Here is a 19,859-nt window from a genome sequence, read left to right on the forward strand (position 1 = left end):
ACGATTTGGTCTCTGTGGGATCGATAATCTTTTATATTACTCTGACGCGATTCGTGCACTTGCGAATATAGCGATCAGTAGGTTCCCTCATATCGATCTTCGGAAACTGAAATAATTGAGTGTTTTTGAGAGGTGATATGAAGCGTTGATAGGGTTGACTCTTTTTAGTGAGTCATCATATGATTCTTAAGGGATCAATTTCGCATTTCTTTGAGATGTTCTTTCCGCTTCACTATTATATGCATTTTCTGCAACACTTTACTTCATGTGCTTGAAGAAAGTAGTGTCTAATATGAGTCCAAAATAAAAATAAGATACTTCTATCTCTTGGGATGATTCAATCTCTTCTTCAACTGCCACCACCTATGTTCAAAATAGCGGTCTTGATGGAGCTTTTCAGGACGTAAGTCCATCTTCGAATTAAGGCGTCTTGCTTCTTGAAGAAGACAAAAGAATGTATAGAGAGTATGGTGAATATGTCATCCCTTTATACAAGTGTACCTTCTCGATCATGGGTCTTCGATTTCCCTTATAGAGCTTTGAGGTAGAAGTTTTGAATCACTTGATGACTTCCTCACCATTGTTGCACCCTATGAGTTGGTGTAGCAGGGTATTCGTTACCATTAGAGATATTGACTAAATCCAAGGTAAACCATACAAGTCGAGTCGCCACCGCACTTCTATTTATCCAAAGGAATGGTTAGAAAGCGAACAAAAACCTAAAAGTTTTATCGAATCAAAAACTAGTAAAAATGTCAGAGATCTGAGTAAGGGGGTTGGTTATGCAATGGGAAGGTTTTAAGCACCCAAAACATCCTAGGTACTCCTAGGGAGCCCTTTTCATAAGTGTTGTTCTAGTCTAAAGGGTGTAGGTATATCTAAAGTACTATTTACTAAAAGAAAGGTTAAAAGAAAATGACTCGCAAGGATGTCGCATCCACTGCCTACGTATCTCATCTGAGTATGAGAATCAGAGTCTTTGTAGCTCGGCTACCTATGGGTTAAAGATAAGTGTGCTCGGTAAGACGTCGCGTCTTATGCCTACGTATCTCATCTGGAATGAGAATCAGAGCAAAACGTAGTTCGACTAACTAGGGGTTAAGGATTGCCATCTGAACATGGACTTACAAAAGAGGACACCAGCTGTGTCAAAGGAGGGTGGGCAGTGTGTTCAACGTCCTAGCAGTAGGTGTCGCAGCTCGCTGAATCGAGTCTTAGGCAGTTACCTCTTTGCAATAGAACAATCTGACATGCCACAAGATCGGAGACGCACGGAAGGTCTAAAAGTGGGGAAGCTCTGCTCTAGAGTTGTCATGCAATATGGACCTATGTGTTAGGTTTTACAAAGGGGAACATCTACCTAATGTTAGCATGCAAAGAATAGGGGAATTCTACCTATGTTATCATACAAAGGGTTCTACTTAATGGGTGCTACCTAAACGGAACAAGAGTCGACGGATGGAGCGCGGAGAGGAGTTACGAATAAGGGTAGATGGCGATGCCGGAGGCAATCGACTTACAGGTAGATGACGATGCCTGAGGCAATCGACTTACAAGAGGATGGATGAATGCGTGCTGGTTTTGTTAAGTTTTGAAAATGATTACTCGGCGTTGGATCAAGCTTTTAATCTTATTTTGAAATGGTTATCGGATGTTTGTTTTAAAATATTTAAATAATTAAAATAAAATATTAATATTAAAAAAATACGAAAGTAAAAATTATATAAAATTAAATAAAACGTTAAGAAAAGTGAAAAATATTTTTGGGTAATTTTATGGACGAAGAAAATATTTGAAATAAGAAAAAGAAATATGAAAATGGAAGGATTAATGGTGATGAACATTGTAAACAAGCGTGGATATATCAAAACATGGCCATGGAAGAGATGATTACCTAATGGAAAATAGAAGTGGAATGGAATCTGATATATGATGAAGCTTTGCCTCCTTGCCACGAAATTCCAATGCTCCTTCAGGGTTAGGGTTTCAGCTTCTTAAATAGGGTGGATTAGGTGTTCTCATGAGCTTTTTAATAAGTGATTTATCCATAAGAATAAAAGTGTGAAGTGAGGTGTAAAATGTTGTTATTTTGGACCAAACTTAAGTGAATGAATGTCCAATTCATGACCAAAAGAGGTAAAAAAATGTGACTGATTTGTGCAACATGCTTAGAAAATCTGATTGGGCCAGCCAGGCCCAAAATCTGCCTAGAAACTCAAGTCATGGTGCCCACTTTAAATGAATGTATCTCTCAAACCATGGATCCAAATGAGATGATTCCAAAAGGATGTGAAAGAGGACATGGCAAGGTACAATTGTTATGAAGAAAGTATTTTCAAATAATTCCTTGAAGTGCAAGAAAACTGGCCAAGAAGTCTTGACAAATTTTGAAGATTTTGGACTTAGAAATTTTTCTATGTGTCCTAAAAAAATGTCTCACTTTGACTAAGCATAACTTTCTAAATTCTAATCCAAATGGAGCAAAATTTATATCTCAAGAAATCTTGGAACAAGTGGAACAACTTTCATGTTGGAGAAACTTTCAAATGGAGCTTTTATCTTGATGCAAAATGGGCTTAAAATGAATGCAACGATCATGAAAACTTGCCCTAAATGGAAAGTCAACCATTTCCAAATTAAGTAGCTTTTCCAATTCCTGATTAAATGATGAATCCATGATCCAACCTTGATCAAATTTCACATGTGGGATCCCCTAGGCATGACTTTTGAAATTCCACTCTCAAAAAGTCAGGAGTTGACTTTTCTGGCCCCACAGTTGACTTTTCCCAAACTGTCTGATTCCCGATTCGAGTGATCAATTGAAGCACCTCTGGCTCAAATAAAAAGCTGATTTTTTGTATGTAGACCCTTGTGGACATATGGAGGGCCATGGAAAATATTTTCACCCAAAGAATCAGAAATAAACTGATTTTACACCAAACCCTAGTTTTAGGGCAAAATTGATCGGGAACTGATTGCACTGATTGCCAATGGATCTTTCTGAGATAATTGTGAGTCTTCCTAGACCAAGATGCCTCTCTAATCATGACATGGATGAGCCCCTCTACTTCCAACCAAACATTTCCTGTTGCAGGTAGCCATGAAATCCTAATTTCTGATTAAATCCAGATGAACACTCTGATAGCTTTGAATCCTTCACTGATGAACTGAGGACCATAATAAGATACTTGGACCCCCCTGAGACCCTTGAGACTTGTATACTTAGAAAATAAAGTCCAATTCTCAATCTTGCTTTGTGTGGGCTCCTTCTGTTAAGGAGTGATCGATCAAAACCTGATCTCCATGTCACTAATGCAGTATGCAATGAGTATGACCTAATATGATGCTAATGAAGTGTAAAACATAATCCCATGCTTTCAGGAAAAATGAAGGGTAAATTTTGGGGTATTACAGCTGCCCATATTCAATCAACTGGAAACCCGAAAGGAAGATAGCAACGGCTTTCGCACTTTCGAGATATCAAGTGATTGAATACGATAAAAGCCCGAAAATTTACACTGAAGTGAAAAAATGAAGTAACAATGCCTGTCAGAATCGGCCAAAAGGTGGTCTTGAAAAAGAATCCTTCTGGTACGGTGAGAGTCGGTCTGAACACCGAAACAAGGAATGTTAGCCTGAATACCAAAATAAATGGTAACACAGAAATAACCATGGCCTGAATGCCGCTCATCAATCAGAATACTAGAAATGACTTCGATCTGAGCATCAGACGATACTTGATTATCAAACATCGGTCTGAACACCGGGAAATTGGCCTGAATGCCACTTCGGTCTGAATACCAGAAAACTGGCCTGAATGCCACAAGTTGCATCGACCTGAATGTCGGAAACTTCTTCGATCTGAACATCGGAAAACTGGCCTGAATGCCACTTCGGTCTGAATACCGGAAACTTGGCCTGAATGCCACAAGTTACATCGACCTGAATGTCGGAAACTTCTTCGATCTGAACATCGGAAAACTGGCCTGAATGCCACTTCGGTCTGAATACTGGAAACTTGGCCTAAATGCCACAAGTTGCGTCGACCTGAACGTCGGAAACTTCTTCGATCTGAACATCGGAAAACTGGCCTAAATGCCACTTCGGTCTGAATACCGGAAACTTGGCCTGAATGCCACAAGTTGCATCGACCTGAATGTCGGAATAATAAAGATAAGTCATGAACAATCTTCAGTCTGAGTACTGGAAACAACTTCTGGCTTATCACTTGGGATACCGAGAATGCCTTATGCTTTACATGCGTATGTTTGAATTTTCCAATGGCGTAATGCTCCATGAAAATGGAAATGCTACGCAATTTGGGAGGATGCAATGCAATATGATTCTACATGCAGGGATGCGAAATGCTTGATTAGAGAGAACGCCAAGCTGAGGCAAGGAATTCTGCTGGGGAAATGATCACCATTTTCTGGACCCTGGCAAGGCTGTTGGAGATGCACAGCACAAAGAACTCTGTGGGGAAATGACACGCCACACGGTGTTCTGGAAAATAACAAAATACCGAGGCTCTGACTGGGGAGAGAATGGCACTGAAAACTTGTTGCTGAGGAAAGCGACGGTGGTTCTGGCAAACATAATCTGCGAGAGAGACGACTCAGCAGGGGAAGCAAAACACTGATACGGTACCGAGATTCTGCTTCAAGGAAAGAGACTATGGATCTAGCACCGAGATCATCAATCTGGCATCGAACTCCGAGGAGGAGTCGCTTCTTCTGGGAAGATACAGTATGGCACTGTCAACTACGCTGGGGATATACAGTCTGACACTATCAACTCTACTGGGGAATGCATAGTCTGAAACACATGCTCGGGGAAGTACAGTAGTGAGAACCTGCTGGGTTTTGAAGAATCCAATGCTTGGACCAACTTTGCAGGGATAAGATACCAAATACCAACTGCTGAAGAAAACATCCGCGATCATCTGTTGGGTACCTTAAGGAAATGCCCCGAGTGTACCTGTTCTGAATAGACGATCCGAAGCACTTAAAATTTACAGCAATTTTAAATGTTTATTAAGCACGTACCTGTAAAGCTCTTATGTTTCATGATGCAATGTTTATAAAAAACTCGGACGTCATTTTTGCAAACAACACAGTAAAATGAAAATGAACACAAAGATATACTGAATAACATGATTTAATTGATTAAGTGGCCTCTGAATAGGTATTTACATCAGGAAGCAATCCCTGGAAAGAGGTAATTGCACAACAGATAAAAACAGAAATTAATCTAATGGCAATGTGAAATGGATTTCTATCGGGTTCCAATTCTGCTATGAATCGCTCGTCTTCAAGATCCTCCAGATGACCAGCTTTCCGAAAAAGGTGATTGGACTGTTTCCTATCCTTCGGAAGTTTCCGGTTATCGACACGAGATGATATTCAGAACTACTCAGAACGCAGCCATTCGCTTAATCCCTAATTTTTGCCTGGATCGCTCTTTCGGGTTTTCAATCCACCGGGATACCCATTTTTGCCTAAGTTGCCTTTTCAGGTTTTCAACTTACCGGGTATACAATCTTTTCATTTTTTAATCCCTAACTTTTGCCCGAACCTTTTTTCATTTTCTTGGTTCGCCGGGATGCCCATTTTTTTGCCTGGACTATTCTTTTTATTGTCCAGCGGGTCTATTTTATGCGAAGTATTTTTTAACTGCGTCTGAGTTCACAGGGGAAGTGAAGTTTTCACCATCCATAGTTGCAAGCATTAAGGCTCCACCATCAAAAACCTTGGTGACAATATATGGTCCATCATAGTTAGGAGTCCACTTGCCCCTGTGATTTGTCTGGGGAGGAAGGATCCTTTTCAACACCAAATCTCCGACTTGGAAGCATCGAGGATGCACTTTCTGATCAAAGGCTTTCTTCATCCGACTTTGATACAACTTCCCATGACAAATGGCTGACATTCGCTTCTCTTCGATAAGACTCAACTCATTGAACCTTGTCCGAACCCATTCAGCTTCGTCTAACTTGACATCCAGCAGGACTCTTAGAGAAGGAATCTCCACTTCAACAGGTAGGACTGCTTCCATACCATACACAAGGGAGTAAGGGGTTGCCTCGGTCGATGCACGTACTGAAGTACGGTACCCATGCAAGGCGAAGGGTAGCATCTCATGCCAATCTTTATACGTAACGACCATCTTCTGCACAATCTTCTTTATGTTCTTATTTGCTGCCTCAACAACACCGTTCATCTTAGGACGATAAGGGGAAGAGTTGTGATGTTGAATGTTGAAGTTCTTGCACAACTCCTTCATCATTTTGTTATTGAGATTAGAACCATTATCAGTAATGACTCTTTCAGGAATCCCATAACGACAAATGATTTTTTTCTTAATGAAACGGGCAACCACATGTCTGGTGACCTTCGCAAATGACGCTACTTCGACCCACTTGGTGAAATAGTCGATGGCAACAAGGATGAAGCGATGCCCATTGGAAGCAGTCGGCTCAATCTTTCCAATCATATCAATGCCCCACATAGCAAACGGCCATGGCAAAGACATCACATTCAGAGGATTTGGCGGCACATGCACCTTATCAGCATAAATCTGGAATTTATGACACTTCTGAGCATATTTGAAACAATCAGATTCCATGGTCATTCAGTAATAACCCGCTCTCAACAATTTCTTAGCCATTGCATGTCCGCCGGCATGAGTACCGAAGGAGCCTTCATGAACTTCCTGCATTAACATGTCCGCTTCGTGTCTATCCACGCATCTGAGCAAAACCATGTCGAAGTTCCTCTTGTACAACACATCGTGTTTGTTCAAGAAGAAACTGCCTACCAATCTTCTCAAAGTCTTTCTATCATTGTTGGATGCCCCTGCAGGGTACTCTTGATTCTTCAGAAAGCACTTGATGTCGTGATACCAGGGCTTGTCATCAACTACCAATTCAGCAGCAAACACATATGCGGCTCTGTCAAGCCGCATAACATCGATCCTGGGAGCATAGTTCCACCGAGTCACTTTGATCATGGAGGATATAGTAGCAAGAGCATCTGCCATCTGGTTCTCATCATGAGGTATATGATACAGCCTTACTATTGTGAAGAAAGTCAACAGTCTTCTCGTGTAATCTCTGTAGGGGACCAGATTAGGCTGGAGAGTATTCCAATCACCATTCACTTGATTGATCACTAGAGCTGAATCTCCGAAGATGTCCAGAGTCTTAATTCTCAAATCAATGCCTTGCTCAATACCCAAGATACATGCCTCATACTCAGCTTCATTATTGGTGCACTCAAAAGTCAGACGAGCGGTGAAAGGCATGTGGGCACCTTTCGGAGTGGTAATGACAGCACCAATTCCACTTCCTTTGGCATTGGCGGCCCCGTCAAACATTAAAGTCCGCTTTTCATCTGGATCAGGTCCCTCCTCAACAACTTGCTCTTCACAGTCTTTCATCTTGAGGAACATGATGTTTTCATTCGGAAAATCAAACTTCATCGGCTCATAATCATCAATCGGCTGCTGAGCAAGATAGTCTGATAGAATACTCCCTTTGATGGCTTTCTGGGATGTATACTGGATGTCGTACTTTGTCAGTACCATTTGCCAACGAGCAACCCTTCCGGTGAGAGCTGGCTTCTCAAATATATACTTGACTGGATCCATTTTGGATATCAATAAGGTTGTGTGAGTCAGCATGTATTGTCTCAATCGCTTAGCAGCCCATGCAAGTGCACAACATGTCTTTTCAAGCATTGAGTATCTCGACTCGCAATCTGTGAATTTTTTACTCAGGTAGTAGATGGCATGCTCTTTCCTACCTGTCTCGTCGTTTTGACCGAGAACACAACCCATGGAATTATCAAGTACTGTCAAATACATAATCAGCGGTCTCCCTGGGACTGGAGGCATAAGGATTGGAGGATTCTACAAATACTTTTTTATCTTCTCGAAAGCCCTTTGGCAATCATCATTCCACCTGATGGCCTGATCTTTTCTCAACAATTTGAATATTGGCTCACACGTGGTTGTTAGGTGAGAGATGAACCTTGCAATGTAGTTCAACCTTCCTAAGAAACCACAGACTTGTTTTTCTGTTCTTGGCTCAGGCATTTCTTATATCGCTTTCACTTTGGCTGGATCCACCTCAATCCCTTTTTCACTAACAATAAAACCTAACAGTTTTCCAGATGTCACCCCGAAAGTACACTTGTTCGGATTAAGCCTCAACTTGAATTTCCTCAAACGCTCAAACAGTTTCTGCAAATTCACCAGATGTTCTTCTTCCGTCTGAGATTTGGCAATCATATCATCAACATAAACCTCGATTTCATGATGAAACATATCATGGAAAAGAGTTACCATAGCTCGTTGATATGTTGCCTCAGCATTTTTCAGACCAAACGGCATCACCTTGTAGCAGAAGGTGCCCCATGGGGTTATGAAAGTTGTCTTCTCCATGTCTTCTGGTGCCATCTTAATTTGATTGTAACCAGAAAAGCCATCCATGAAGGAGAATACTGAGAACTGAGTCGTGTTATCCACTAAAACATCGATGTGAGGTAATGGGAAATCATCTTTAGGACTAGCTCTGTTTAGATCCCAGTAGTCAACACACATCCGTACCTTTCCATCCTTCTTAGGTACTGGAACGATATTTGCAACCCATGGCGGATAATTTGTAACTACTAGAAACCCTGCATCCAACTGTTTTTGCACTTATTCCTTTATCTTGACAACCATCTCTGGTCTTGTTCTTCTGAGCTTCTGCTTGACCGGAGGACAATCCTCTTTGAGAGGCAAACGGTGTACCACAATGTCTGTGTCAAGCCCTGGCATGTCCTGATAAGACCAAGCGAAGATGTCAACATACTCTTGCAGCAATTCAATCAACCCCTTCTTCACATTATCTTCCAAAGCAACCCCTATCTTGATTTCTCTCTTGGCGTCCTCGGTGCCGAGATTAATCACTTCAACAGACTGTTGATGCGTTTGAATGAGCCTTTCCTCCTGTTTTAATAACCTGGCAAGTTCTTCAGGGAGTTCACAGTCTTCATCACCCTTTTCTTCAGCTTGAAAGATTGGATTTTCAAAGTCGAAGCGAGCCATAGCAGAACTGTTATCAATAGGATCTGGTGACGTGCATCTGTATGAGTGATGGTATGTGCTTATGAGTGTGAACAAGAAATGGAAACTAAACAAAACATTGCCAAATGTATTTTTTTTATTTTTGAAAACTGCAAAAATAGAAAGACAGTGAACAAAATATTGAATGGAAAAAGACGTCATTTATTTATGATAAAAAATGCAGGTATCCACATAGATAAGCCCTACAATGAGTCATCACGCCCTGGACGAAACGTAAGACTTGGATATGCATGAATAAATAAAGAAAATTACTCTTTAAGAAGAGTGACTTGGATAATCTCTTCAGAAGACCAGTTGCGGAGAACTTCACCCGGGACCCTTGGACGCACCCAGTTGTCAATGTCGCATTCACTATCCCCATCTTCTTTGTTGACTGCAGAGACCTGGCTGTACTGAATGATGCCAGCACTGGAGAAAGTAATCGGCCCCTGACGAGTCTGAGCAGCATCTTCATTCTCAACAACCCCTTCAACAACCCCTCCAACAGACCTTTGGGCAGATAGGTCTTCAGCTTGAAGGACACCATCGTCAAACAATGCCTGGATACCCTGCTGCAGCTTCACACAACCCCCACTCTGTGCAACACAACCCACACAACCGCTCCCACAGCCGGGGAAAACATCTGCCTTTAGCAAGTATTCTTTGATTTCTAACAGCGGAGTCTTCAGCTTCAACACCTCCTTGACTAATTTGACTTCTCCTTCAACCATGTTAACATTTGCTCTACCATGCTGCGGCATAGGATTGTTGACAACATTAGGAGTCGGTGCAAAGTTAATGGCCTTTGAATCAATAAGGTCCTGAACTACGTGCTTAAAAGCTTTGCAGTTCTCAATAGTGTGGCCAGGTGCCCCAGAGTGGAAATTACACCTAGCATTGGCGTCATAACCCACTGGAAGCCTGCCAACGGGAGGAGCCAAAGTGCGTGACTGCACAAGTTGCAAATGTTGAAGGTTGGGAAGCAACTGGGCATAGAACATCGGAAGACTATCGAAACGCCTATCCATCAACCTCTGTCTCTGTTGATAAGCAGGTCTGTTACCCTGTTGTTGTTGGTATTGATTTTGTTGAGGTTGTTGTTGTTGCACTGGTGTTGCAGCCGGAATGGTCACTGCTGCAACATAAGGTTGTTGATGGTAATTCTGAAAGTTATTCCTCCAGTTACCCCTGTTTTGATAAGAAGATATGGCATTTGCATCCCCTTCTCTCCTCTTCTGTCCTCCTAAGAACGGCTTCTTCGTCCCTGAGGATGATCCAACTCCACCTTGGATCTTACACGTCTTCTCTCACTGGTAGAGACCACATCAGCAAAATTGGAGGCGTTGCAACCCACCAGACGCTCCAAGTAAGACCCAGGAAGTGTGTTCATAAACATGTTGGCCATCTCTTTTTCCAACGTCGGAGGCTGAACACGGGAAGCCAACTCTCTCCAGCGTTGAGCATACTCTTTGAAGCACTCGTTGCTCTTGAGAGACAGATTCTGGAGTTGAGTCCTGTCAGGTGCCATATCCGCATTGTACTGATATTGCTTCACAAAGGCCTTAGCCAAGTCTCTCCAGCAGCGAATATGGGCTCTGTCCAGCCTCATATACTACTCCAAGGATGCCCCAGCTAGGCTGTCCTGGAAGAAGTACATGAGCAGCTTCTCATCATCAGAATACGCGATCATCTTGCGGAAGTAAGCTTGTACATGAGTCTTCAGGCAAGAGTTGCCATTGTACTTATCAAACACGGGGACTTTGAATTTTGGCGGAACTCTCACGCCTGGGACCAGCCCCAAGTCAGCAACATCCACACCAAGAGCATTCTGCCCTTCCACAGCTTTCAACCTCTCTTCCAGTCTCCGAAACATAGGGTCCATACCATGGCCCATGCCAAAGTCCTCCTGAAGCAGGGGGAATTGATCCTCCTGATCATCATGGATGGGTTGTTGACCAAGGTTGCCATGTGGGATTGGGATAGGCCCCGGTCCATTGGGTCCATTAGCCTCTCTAGCGGGAGGATCAGCCACAACCTCCGGTTGAGTAGTAGGGGGATTCCCCTGTACCAACAATCTAATCTCCTACTGTCCCTGAGCCACTCCTTGGACCACTTCCATGAACTGATTCATGCGAATCCTCATCTCAGCGAGCTCTGCTTGTAAACCTTCCATTGCTCTCTGTTGATTCCTTCGGGTACCGTATCGGTGAATGCCTGAGTCAGCTATCCTAATAATGGAATACCAAACAAGATGAGAACACTGCGGCGGTACCTGTTATGCAAGACATGCTAATGAATATGCAAATGCAATGACATGTTTATCAATTTCAAAGGGTATTCTACCCCTTGATTCCAGTCTCACATTAGATAAACAGTGTAAGAAAACCCCGACTAGAATCAAGAAGAAGATATAAACCCCTAGGAATAGATAAACATGATGCATGCAATGCTTATGATTTAATTTTTATATCAGAGGAACTTTAGAGCCTTATTTGCAAATTTTGGAAATATTAAACGTTTATCACATACGGAAATATCACATCAATTAATATTTGGAAATGTTTTTACGCCAAAGAAGTACAGTCTTGGTAACCAAATACAATACAAGAGAGAAGGAAAATGAACATCCTATGGATCCCTAGAAGCAATCGTCCAAAGCCCTCGAGACCGGAAGATAAGCTGCACGAAGCCTCTTCACCTCCCTCTCATAGGCTGCCTCCATACCTGCCTTCTCTTTGGCGAGTCGATCATACTTCCTCTTCAAAAACTTGGAAGACTGAGGAAGTAGAGAAGTCAATGCATCATTAGGATCATCAATAACTCGGTGCTCAAGGAACTCTATCAAAGCATCCTTCTCTCTGATCTGCTGAAGCAACTCCTCTCGTTCACGGATCCAAGCACGCGAATGGTCTTCATCTCTCAACTCCTCTACTCCTTGGCTAGGGAGGGTTGAAGGTCCAGCCACAACCAAAGGTGTGGGTCTTGGATACTCATAAGGTATGAGGTACTCGGAAGCTCTCCTCCTAACCCAAGAGGTATAGGGTTCCAAAGCGATACAGTTCTTCGGTCCTAGCTCCTTCCTTCCTTTCTTATGGATCTTGCGCCAAGCGTGGACCATCCTGCCCTTCAAGCCTTGGGGATCTTTACCCTCCTGAAAGAATACACCCTCTAACAGAATGTTATTGGGTTTATCCTTTAGGGGAAAACCCAAGCTGACAACGTGCCAAAATAGGGTTGTAGTTAATTCCACCGGATGTACCAAGAAGAGGTACATTGGAGAATTCACCACAACAGTCGATAATCTGCACACCATCATATACACGGTTGTACCAAAAGATATCATCATTAGTGAGAGACATAAGTCTCGTGGACCACCGTAGACATCCTTTGTTCTCCTTGAAGGCGAGCGTCTGAGGCAAGTGCGAAATAAACCACTTGTACAACAGAGGCAAATAGCACACAATGGTACCACCGCCCTTTGCATTCCTTATATGCAAAGAGAAATAAGTGTCACCCAACAGAGTAGGAACGGGATTAAGAGTAGAGAAAATCCTAATGGCGTTCACATCCACAAACTTATCGATGTTGGGGAATAACACTAGCCCATTGATGAGAAGTACAAATATGGCCTCAAAGGTGTCCTCACTCATGGCCTTCCCAAACATAGTAGCTTGATCAATGAGGAAATCAGACGGGAGACCTTGAATTCCACCTTTGGTAGTCATATGAGCACCAATAATAGATTCATCTATACGCAACAGATCAACAATCTCTTGAGAAGAAGGAACTCTCTTCAAGCCATTGAACGACAACTGGTCTAAGATAGGTATGCCCACAAGATAGGCATACTCCTCAAGCGTGGGCAAAAGCTGGAAATCCGGAAAAGTGAAGCAACGGTACAAGGGATCATAGAACTGCACCAACACACTCATTAGACCTTCATCCACTTGAGTAGCCAGAATAGACAGAAGCTTCCCATGACGAGCCTTGAATTCCAAGGGATCTAATACATAGGATGTCAAACTCCTTAACTCTTTCAAGTCGGGTTGTCTGGAACTGTACTTCTTCGTATTCCTTCTTTGCTTATCCATGTCTGAAAATTTGCAAATAGACCTCTTAAGTTCCTTGAAAGTTTTCTCATTGTTGATGATATGGATGTGTATGAATGCATGAATGCATGGATGCAACAATCACACTCAAGGATCAAGCAAATCACACCACACAAAGGTCATGGGATGGACCAAGTCATCCTTAATATCAATCATCCATTTTGGTGGATTATGGTTTACACCTTATCAACACCCAAGTTCCATTGATATTAAGGATACACAAGAACGGATCAACCACGAATCAAGGGTTTGTTGTGAGTCGCGAGCATGGAGTCTTGGTTAAGAACCACCCAAAGGGAGTGTGTTATGGTTAAACCTGACAATCATGTTCTACAAGAGGTTCCCATAGTCATCATCCCATCTTTTGGATATTATCGGATAAACGACTACTCGTATTCCAAAAATATTCTCAAGAGAGACTCTTATGAGTGTAGTATCGCGTAACAATCGTATCAAATCTTACACTTGAACGATCTTCGCACTACGTCCTAAAAATAGGCCAAGATGGGCGTGGTAAACTAAGGTCATTGGCTTCTAAGGCATATATTGGAAAGAATAATGCCTAATTACGACTACTCGTGTGACATTATTGATCCCAACGTAACCTCCACCGAGTGAATGGGCTTGCAAGTCAACTTGCTAAGGAATAACTCCACACAAGTCAACAAGACTATGTCATTCTCCTATCCTAAGTGCACTCGAGTTCGGGTATAGAACTCATCTCACGAAGATCACCAAGCATACAAGGAATTAATATTCAAACAATTCAATCATTACATACAATACAGTAATCCCAAATTGCACAAAAATATGTCACAAAGCAATATACCATACAATACAACAAATATGAAAAATAGGCAAAACCCACAAGGCAAATGATAGTCCCCAGCAGAGTCGCCACTTTTCTATTGAGGGGTATTCATTACCATTAGAGATATTGACTAAATCCAAGGTAAACCATACAAGTCGAGTCGCCACCGCACTTCTATTTATCCAAAGGAATGGTTAGAAAGCGAACAAAAACCTAAAAGTTTTATCGAATCAAAAACTAGTAAAAATGTCAGAGATCTGGGTAAGGGGGTTGGTTATGCAATGGAAAGGTTTTAAGCACCCAAAACATCTTAGGTACTCCTAGGGAGCCCTTTTCATAAGTGTTGTTCTAGTCTAAAGGGTGTAGGTATATCTAAAGTACTATTTACTAAAAGGAAGGTTAAAAGAAAATGACTCGCAAGGATGTCGCATCCACTGTCTATGTATCTCATATGAGTATGAGAATCAGAGTCTTCGTAGCTCGGCTACCTATGGGTTAAAGATAAGTGTGCTCGGTAAGACGTCGCGTTTTATGCCTACGTATCTCATCTGGAATTAGAATCAAAGCAAAACGTAGTTCGGCTAACTAGGGGTTAAGGATTGCCATCTGAAGATGGACTTACAAAAGAGGACACCAGCTGTGTCAAAGGAGGGTGGGCAGTGTGTTCAACGTCCTAGCAGTAGGTGTCGCAGCTCGCTGAATCGAGTCTTAGGCAGTTACCTCTTTGCAATAGAACAGACTGACATGCCACAAGATCGGAGATGCACGGAAGGTCTAAAAGTGGGGAAGCTCTGCTCTAGAGTTGTCATGCAATATGGACCTATGTGTTAGGATTTACAAAGGGGAACATCTACCTAATGTTAGCATGCAAAGAATATGGGAATTCTACTTATGTTATCATACAAAGGGTTCCACTTAATGGGTGCTACCTAAACGGAACAAGAGTCGACGGATGGAGCGCAGAGAGGAGTTACGGATAAGGGTAGATGGCGACGCCGGAGGCAATCGACTTACAGGTAGATGGCGATGCCTGAGGCAATCGACTTACAAGAGGATGGATGAATGCGTGTTGGTTCTGTTAAGTTTTGAAAATGATTACTCGACGTTGGATCGAGCTTTTGATCTAATTTTGAAATGGTTATCGGATGTTTGTTTTAATTCTTGTATTAACAGGTGACTAAAGAAATAAAGAAATAAATATTATACACTTTATGGGAGAGGGGTACATTTGTTATGGATGGGGATTGTTCATGGCAAACAAACAATAAGAATATATGCCTCATACATCATACAAGTAGGCAACAGTTATCAATCAGATCAGATAAATAAACAATATATAATCAAACCAAAGAATTAAATAATTGAGCATTTAAGCAATGCATGGGAGTATGAACATGTTAAATAATCAAGCAATAGAAAGCATGAATGAGAGAAACCAGTATAAAAGATAACAGATGAATCAAACAGATGAAAATATACACACGAAGGGTCCACTGAATAAGTTAATCAGGAAATGAGGTAAGGACCAAATAAAATCAAGGTAAAATGCCTCTAATACATGGCATATGAGATGAATAAGGGAGGATGAAAAGATCTCTTCAATTTCCATAAGCAATCCCTAAGTCAAACATCGATCATAAAGAAGTCAACTGAAAATTTAAGTCAACTTAAAAAATAACAAATAAATAGCAAATTAATCAAGAAAATTATGAAAAAATAAACTAAATAAGGTGGGGTCATTAAATCATCATCCCCCAAAAAGATTTTAAAAATAATGAAAATTGACACGTGAATTAATTAAAACAAAACATAGGTCAAACCAAAAGTCAATTAATAAGACTAGGTTAGAAATAAATCAAGAATAAATAGCAAATTAATCAATAAAATTATGAAAAATTAAAATAAATAAGGTAGAGTCAGGACATCATCATCCCCCAAAAAGATTTTAAAAATAATGAAAATTGGCACGTGAATTAATTAAAACAAAACATAGGTCAAACCAAAAGTCAACCAACCAATCTAGGTCAAAAATAAATCCAAAATAAATTGAAAATGTGAAATAAAATTCCAAGAAAAGGTCAGGTTGACCATGAGACAGTGGTCAACCTTCGTCCCAAAAATCAAATGCTAACAATAATTTTAAGTCGTAAAAATAAAATCAATAAAAAAAGTGTGTTAAAATGGACCGTTTAGAATAAATAATTAAAAAAATATTAATATTAAAAAAATACGAAAATAAAAATTATATAAAATTAGATAAAACGTTAAGAAAAGTGAAAAATATTTTTGGCTAATTTTATGGACGAAAAAAATATTTTAAATAAGAAAAGAAATATGAAAATGGAAGGATTAATGGTGATGAACATGGTAAGCAAGCGTGGATATATCAAAACATGGCCATGGAAGAGATGATTACCTAATGGAAAATAGAAGTGGAATGGAATCTGATATGTGATGAAGCTTTGCGTCCTTGCCACGAAATTCCAATGCTCCTTCAGGGTTAGGGTTTCAGCTTCTTAAATAGAGTGGATTAGGTGTTCTCATGGACTTTTTAATAAGTGATTTATCCATAAGAATAAAAGTGTGAAGTGAAGTGTAAAATGTTGTTATTTTGCGCCAAACTTAAGTGAATGGATGTCCAATGCATGGCCAAAAGAGGTAAAAAAACGTGACTGGTTTGTGCAGCATGCTTAGAAAATCTGATTGGGCCAGGCTGACCCAAAATCTGCCTAGAAACTAAAGTCATGGTGCCCACTTTAAATGAATGTATCTCTCAAACCATGGATCCAAATGAGATGATTCTAAAAGGATGTGAAAGAGGACATGGCAAGGTACAATTGTTATGAATAAAGTATTTTCAAATAATTCCTTGAAGTGCAAGAAAACTGGCCAAGAAGTCTTGACAAATTTTGAAGATTTCGGACTTAGAAATTTTTCTAAGTGTCCTAAAAAAACGTCTCACTTGACTAAGCATAACTTTCTCAATTCTAATTCAAATGGAGCAAACTTTATATCTCTAGAAATCTTGGAACAAGATGAACAACTTTCGTGTTGGAGAAATTTTCAAATGGAGCTTTTATCTTGATGCAAAATGGGCTTAAAGTGAGTGCAACGATCATGAAAACTTGCCCTAAATGGAAAGTCAACCATTTCCAAATTAAGTAACTTTTCCAATTCCTGATTAAATGATGAATCCATGATCCAACCTTGATCAAATTTCACATGTGGGATCCTCTAGGCATGAATTTTGAAATTCCACTCTCAAAAAGTCATGAGTTGACTTTTCTGGCCCCACAGTTGACTTTTCCCAAACTGTCTGATTCCCGATTCGAGTGATCAATTGAAGCACCTCTGGCTCAAATAAAAAGCTGATTTTTTTGTATGTAGACCCTTGTGGACATATGGAGGGCCATGGAAAAGAGTTTCACCCAAAGAATCAGAAATAAACTGATTTTACACCAAACCCTAGTTTTAGGGCAAAATTGATCGGGAACTGATTGCACTGATTGCCAATGGATCTTTCTGAGATAATTGTGAGTCTTCCTAGACCAAGATGCCTCTCTGATCATGACATGGATGAGCCCCTCTACTTCCAACCAAACATTTCCTGTTGCAGGTAGCCATGAAACCCTAATTTCTGATTAAATCCAGATGAATACTCTGATAGCTTTGAATCCTTCACTGATGAACTGAGGACCTTAATAAGATACTTGAACCCCCCTGAGACCCTTGAGACTTGTATACATAGAAAATGAAGTCCAATTCTCAATCTTGCTTTGTGTGGGCTCCTTCTGTTAAGGAGTGATCGATCAAAACCTGATCTCTATGTCACTAATGCAGTATGCAATGAGTATGACCTAATATGATGCTAATGAAGTGTAAAACATAATCCCATGCTTCCAGGAAAAATGAAGGGTAAATTTTGGGGTATTACAGTTGGCATATGTTAAATTCTCCCAGTATTTATGCGAATATTTAAAGTGGAAACCGCATCTCTCTATTTTCTTCCATCTCTTAAAAGTTCAATGTAGTTCACTGACTCGGGCGTGGGGCCATGGTTTGATTTAGGGATGTTCAAAACTGAATCAACCCAATAAAAAATCGCAAACCAAACCAAACCAAGTCGAAATCACAAAAAATACATTTTGTTCATATGTGTTTGGGTCATTGTTTAACAAAACCGCACGGTTCGGTTTGGTTTGCGATTTGTGTTTTGCAAACCGAACTAAACCAAACCAAACCAAACCGCATTATGTTACAACCAAAACTTCACTTATCCCACATCCTACCCAAAACCCAAACTTATTATGCATTTACCTTACAAATATTCTCTTACTCACACTAAAAGATTTAGTTTCAACCTTCTAAAATCTTTCCTAGAAGTATCATATATTATTTTCATCTTCTTTGTCATTTACGTCACACCTCTTATACTCTAATCTCTCATATCTTTATTCTTTCTTTTTCATCTTCTCGTTTTTATGTTATTGGTTTCTCTTCCAATTACTTTTTTATTGCATATTTTTTTCTCTAATCTTGCATCTCTTATGTTCTTTCTTTTTCATATAATCTTTCCTCATTTTTCTTTTTTATTTTTTAAATATTTTTTATATTATTTTATGCTACTATTTTATATTTTTTATTCGATTATTTTATCTGATTTTTGTATATTGAACGCGAATTTTTTGTCTAAATGTGATGAGTTTTGTTGTTATTTGGTAATATATAAATGACTAAACACAAAGCTATGTTGTTCTCAATAGGTGTATGTATAGCTCAATAAAAATCTTGTAAAAAACCAAATCAGCCGAACCAACTCAAACCGCATTAGTTTGGTTTGATTTTATTTTATTTTATTTTTAATAGCCAACCGAACCAAAACGAACCACATTTTTTTTTCTCTTGTGATTCAGATGATTTTTAGCGTCAAAATTGTCCCAATCGCACTGCGAACATCCCTAATCATATCTATATATGGATGACAAACATGGTTGTTATTGTAAATAAATAAATCATATTATAGTGGTAAGTTTCTAGCAATGGTTGGAGCATTTAACTTGTCACCTCAAAAATTTTACAATTATACCCTTGGATGAATTCCACAAATTTTAAAAATTTACAGGTTTTTATCGGAAATTTTCAATTTATATCAAAGTTTTTTGGAAATTTATAATTTTTTTATGCAAAATTACTAAAGAAATTTAAATTTGCAGAAGTTTTTGTTTTTTTCCAAAAATTTTGACTATTTTTAGTACGGATTTAAGATTTCCTAAGAAAATACCCGATTTTTAAAAAACAATCAATATTTTTTATGGAATTTTTTATTAGATTTTTTTAAATTTTCAGTATTTTATATCATAAATTTGTAAATTTTCAAAATAAATGCAAGAATTTTCAAGAATATAAAAAAAATATATGTATTAGAAATTATGATTGTACTATTGAAATTTTCATTTTTAATATATTAGTAAATAATGAAAATTTATAAAATAAAATTTAGTTGATAAATAATAACAGACATTTTTTAAAATATTAAATTATGGATGGGACTCGTTCCGATGGTTGTTATCATGCATTCTACGTATATTTAATTAGAATAATCCAACGCAATTCCCAGAGGAATTATTTTTACCTATAAAAAATACATCAGTGTTGAATCCCAATCAGACAATGATTTTTTCTTTTGAATTATTTATGCTCATAGATCAAGAGTAATTAACAAGATTCAAATCTTCCAAAAGAGAAGCATAATCTTGGCTTTAATCTAGCTTGATATCAATTAATTAATTTCATGGAGAAAAGACAAATCACAAACACAAAATTCCAAAGTG

The sequence above is a fragment of the Lathyrus oleraceus genome, chromosome 5 (genome assembly GCF_024323335.1).
Source record: "Lathyrus oleraceus cultivar Zhongwan6 chromosome 5, CAAS_Psat_ZW6_1.0, whole genome shotgun sequence".
Classification (NCBI taxonomy): Eukaryota; Viridiplantae; Streptophyta; class Magnoliopsida; order Fabales; family Fabaceae; genus Lathyrus; species Lathyrus oleraceus.